Below are 5,455 nucleotides of genomic sequence, written 5' to 3'. Positions count from 1 at the left end.
ATGTTTTTTTAACCATAAAAATTCTATCACAATTGACTAACGTAGTCAATAAAATTGCTGCTTTCCGCTTAAAAACTGCAAGTTGATTGGTTATACATTTTTCGAACCAAAATCTCGGACCGATTTCTAGCAACATGGATCATGGATGTTGGACTTAAAAATTTACTATACACATGATGTAGAGATGACGCCACACGAAGTATAATATGTATAAAACTAAGCGATGTATTATACTGTACAATACCAAGTATAATACAATGTAAAATACCTCACGTATAATACGTGCCCAACCCTGGATATGACGGCGGCGCATAATGATACCGCGATATGTGCATGAATGGCAGGATTCTTCTACGAACAGCAACACAAGAGAGTTAGAGAGAAAGAGAAACAGAAAGAGAGAGAGAGAGAGAGAAAAAAGGAAAAGGAGCACAGAATACTTATGACGACACTACACACGTGTGCCACACGCGGTACAGATCGATAGTGTATTGAAATATTCACTGTGTAACGCGATGTGTGCCGAGGCGGCGTCGGTACGTCAAGGTCCCTCCGCCAAGGTTATTATCTCCGCTTGATCCAGGCATGCGATGCCACGCGATGTCAGTTGAGCGACGACGGTGGCCTTTTGCAATGGTACCTCGAGTGACAGCGAGTATTACGGTCCTGGAAACGTGCTCCGCGTTGGTTGAGACCAGGTGAGAAGCGCGTACTTTCACGTCACCCCGGAGGGGTGCGCGAGAGAAAGATAGGAAACACGCCGAGGGTGACACAAGTGGAAGGAGAGACACAGAACGAGCGTCAGAGACGCGGCGCACTCGTGGCGAACGGCACCCTCGCACTGGCAAGCGTGCACGAGGCGTCGCGACGCTTCCCAGGGCCGTCGAAACCACGGTTCCCCCGCGACACGCCGCGAACTAGAGACAGGAGACAGCCGCCGTGAGAGACGTGAGAGAGCCGCGCTACGTGATGAGCCTATCCAAGAGCGCGCGAGCTAATTGCTCTCTCGTGCGCAGTAGTTTCGATATCTCTTCCTTGTTTGAGTATCTCGAAGGAGAGACTCTAAGCTAACGCGTATCATCGTCGCATTTGGCGAGCACCGGTATATACCGACGATAATATCTATTTTAGAAGAGGCTCCCCTTCCTCCTCGCATGAGGACGGAAATTTGAGAGAACGGCCCAAGTTAAATTAGAAATTAATTTTTGCATGTCCGTCACAATGAATTACGCGAGTAATGCGAAGTGACATTGTCATATTGCGTTCGCTCTGACGGAAATATCGTCTCATGTACACGAGTGAAGAGACGGATTGCGGCATTTCTGGCTCTTAAATATGCGTGAGGTGTTTCGCTCGCATATGATTCTAAGAAATTCGAGGAAATTGAAAATTTGCTATTATGACGAAAGTTTTATTAATAACAATTTAATAATCACAGACGCACCAATATGCGATTATAGAACAAGATTTTTGAAAATCACTGAAGGAAGTGTCTTTTTGCAAAAGATCGTTTATCAAACGCGAAATATGTGGAGAACAGAATAAAGGCGTTGTGAATCTTCGCTAAATTAGACTCCGAAGGACGAAAACACGGTTTCAGGATCATCCATGTGGAATCGTTTCTTATCGCGCTCGTAAGATCTCCGGCCGGCAGATAACGTCGAGTTTGTATGTATATATGTATCTCAAATTACCTTTCGCGGATACCCTCACATTTTCTTGCGATAGTCTTATATGTCTGCTTGCGACTGTTTTATAGATTTTCAAAAAGCGTATCTTTTTTATATCAAGGCTTTCGCGACTACAAAAATTTACAATTTATACTATATATATAAATATAATTTACTATATATTTACCTACAACATAATTTATATATATATAAACACATTATGATTTACAATATTTTGCATCTTGCGCAAGAGACAATAAATTACGTATAGAATTACGTGTTTATTTACCGACTAAATTCTCTATGTAAACACATTGATATGTATTTGACTTCAAACATTTCTGTTTCGTTGTGCAAACAAATATCCGCGCTATAAATAAAGTGACATTCGCGAGTGACACACTGACACTGATCATCTGTGTCAAAACGTTCATCAACAACCACGTTTCATCGAAAAGAAACGACTACAGGACTAACTAAGCGGGCAAGAAAATGCGAATTGTCTGCAATGTCGCAGAAGTACCTCATCACTGTCGTTATTTCAATTCCGAGTTCTTGGGAACAGAAAAAGCAGTGGTGCTTGAGGAATGCATAATAAGTGCGGTGTATCTTGTGTAGTGGGAGTAATTCATACAAAACAAGTGAAGAAGTCGAGCACAGATGCGGCCTGTCCCGCTAATAATGATCCTTGTAACGCTTTTTCTACTAGCTACTGCGGGGGTAAACAGAAGCCGGGTCGCGTTGTGTGTTATTGCGCGGAAATAACGCACTGAATAATCAGACAATTACACAACCACGTATTTACCATCCAATTACCCCGCGACATGTTTCAAAATATAATTACGGTATGTTAAATCGTCAAACTTCACAATTACGAGAACACACGCGATTGCGAAGGTGCGTGTCGCGTCGTCTCTTTCAAGAACCATTGCGACAAAATATTCTATTTGCGTTATTACTCTATTCAAAACGTAACTGCTGCCTGTGGTGGCAAATTTTTTGGTCGCAAGTTTGGCGACGCGGAATCGCCATTTATTTTTCAACGTAGAATTTTCTGACGACGTTCGAAACTCCGCCTGCCAAGAATCACACGTTCGCGAGGTAGCTTTTTTCCCCGGAAATTCGTCTTTTCGACGGCTAGCGCGACGTGCACGTTGAAAAAGAAAAAGAAAAAGAGAGAGAGAGAGAAAGGAGGAGAAGAAAACGAAAGCAGAAAACGCGTTACCGCGTTTGTTGCACACTTCGAAGGATTTATACTTCAGTCGCTAAACTCATCTATCAGCTCAATAAAACTACGTTTGCGAACGCGTATGGGCGGTCAGAAGTACTTCAATTTATCTCTTTAAATTAGAGAGTTATCCCCGTCGCTTTTTTATTGTCTTATTTATATTTTGTGTGAATTTACTTGCGCTACGTAAATAAATTCCAAAAGTTCGGTGACAGAGTGACAAAAAAAAACGTGTATCACTTTTACGGAGACATTATCTGAACCACTGACATAAATTACTCGAAATTCAGATCGAAATTCGTGATATAGAGATCGACTCCTCGCGATCGAACTTTTCCGCGGGGACAAAAACGCGCGCTGTTATTTACATGCCGCGACGCAGCATGCGGATTTTATTCTTGGCATCCCGCTAGGAAACTAAAGTTGTCGCGAGTATTAATAGCGCGACGGCGCGATACGGCAAGACTATGAATATATCTCAAGGTGTTCGGCGTGACAGATGACTCGCGCTACTATAGCGCAGAACTCCGAAAGAACAACATTTGGGGAAAATGTCATAAAGTGTTATGAGAGAGATCGATCAATCTCGATCGAGGAGATTTTGCTCGAATTTGTCACGCAATTTCATCCGAACGCTTTGCCGAACCCGTTCCATACGGTTTTTCGCAACGTGCTTTCCCGATATATATGTATATATATATGAGAGAGAACTTTATTCAAATTTGTGCCGAGCATTACCCGCGAAAGGACATGTGCTAGAAAAATCTTCGTATTGCATTCTCATGTGGTTCGAGTCGCGATCTTTCTGGACTCTTAAATTTCGATCTTTTTTTTTTTTTTGCACGAGGCTGTCTCGAAGTAAAATTGTCGGACGAGATTTTTTACAAATTTTGAATCGAAGAAACTCTCACGTGTATACATACGTTCGGTTCTTCGAATTACAATGCATTCGAATTTACGGGCATAAAGATCGATTAGGCTGCAGGTTGCGTGCGTTCTGCAACCTTGCATGAATAAACTCTGGCAAAACCTCCCGTGACTTGCTGTATATTTAACGGGATGTAGCTGACATTTTTACGGAATGCGATAGATACATGTGTTACTCTACGAGCGATTATCGTTTCCGCTTTGACGTGTAATTTCGAAATGGATTCCGCGGGCATTTTAAACGGTGAATTTTTATCCGTCTTATCTGTTTTATATCTTTGGTATAATTTTCTCTCGCGATCTCGATTTACTTAAAAGTAATAGAGTACGAGAAGCTACTTTAACTAATTACCTCGCAAAGAAGGCAATAACGGATCAAATCCATTACTTGATTGCGTCTTTTAGAGACGTTCGATACGGAGAGATTGTCAATTACCCGCGCGATATAGAGGTGTAAAATTTCGGCAAACTGCGTTTCTTTTTATAGCGCTTCAAAAGCGAGGTTTTTACGAGGAGGGATTTATACGGGTCATGATCGCGTTGAAAAACGATTTTGGCAACAGTAACGCGAGGCAGGCATCACGTATATTCGTTAATTAATTCACTCCGAGTTAAATAGTCTCGTCGACGTTGCAGTTCTCTCTCTCTCCCTCTCTTTCTCATATATCACTTCCGCACATTGGTTCATTGTGAAACCACCTGTGACGTATTTGGCACTCTAGCTAATCCGTTTTTCCGAGACGATTCGCTGGAGAAATACCCAGAGTAATAAATAATAATTTCTGAATTGTGGCTCTCTCTTTCTTTTTTTTTTTTTTTTTTTTTTTCAAGGAAATTTAATTTTATCGAACCTTTCGGTTGTATCACGGAAGGATGTGCACCGGTATTTCATGTATGCACGAAAGCTACATTGAGGAAGGGGAGATATATATTGAGTACAACATCGATATGTTGCTCTCTGAATAGCAAGGTCGGAAGACAAAGCCGCAGTCAAATATATTTTTTCAATTTACACAAAAACACGAATGATATTTCAAACATTTTCAGGAAGAAACGAGATCAAATTTTTTTTCTCCTAAACCCGACACTTCATTAATCTTTATAAACGTTTTGCGGGCATTTTAAACGGCGAGAATGTTTCGTTTTATCTTTATTTTTCTTTTCTATTTTGATCTGTTGAAAATAATAAAAAAAATTATCGCATAGGTTAAATCGATGCTTCGCATTGTATATATATACATACATACATATTATTATTGACGTTCGAAATTATTATATACGGAAAAGAAAAATAAACATCATCGTTTTACTCAGTCAAATGATCGAGACAGCCTTGATGTCGTTTCGCACCGTCGCGTCGCGCGCGCGCGCGCGCAATCTCTTACCCGCAAATTTATTATTTCGCACTGATCGATGCGAAAACGTTATTACAGACCGAGAAATATATTTAGTGTCGTGCGCGCACCTAATGCGGATACGTATTTAAATTCTGTCGCGACCTTCGTTGGCTCGACTAATACGCAATGCCGCGCTTCATTTATACACAGTTTGTCCGGAAAGTTCCCGGACTACGTGAATTAAAAATCGAAAATGAAAGATATGGTTTATTAAACAAGTTTACACTTCAAGG

At 41.1% G+C, this 5,455-nt stretch overlaps 1 long non-coding RNA gene across 1 annotated transcript in view; it reads right to left on the bottom strand.

Moving 5' to 3' along the window:
* The window catches only part of LOC109862309, an 11,634-nt gene extending 10,811 nt beyond the window's left edge, over positions 1–823 (bottom strand). Inside the window, exon 1 of the long non-coding RNA XR_002251126.1 lies at positions 505–823. This is a non-coding gene — a long non-coding RNA (uncharacterized LOC109862309). The remainder of the gene's footprint in view (positions 1–504) is intronic.
* Positions 824–5,455: the final 4,632 nt, after the last annotated feature.

Source organism: Pseudomyrmex gracilis, unplaced genomic scaffold (genome assembly GCF_002006095.1).
Source record: "Pseudomyrmex gracilis isolate BER0280 unplaced genomic scaffold, ASM200609v1 scaffold_0, whole genome shotgun sequence".
Classification (NCBI taxonomy): domain Eukaryota; kingdom Metazoa; phylum Arthropoda; class Insecta; order Hymenoptera; family Formicidae; genus Pseudomyrmex; species Pseudomyrmex gracilis.
This window is presented reverse-complemented; position numbering and strand designations above follow the sequence as displayed.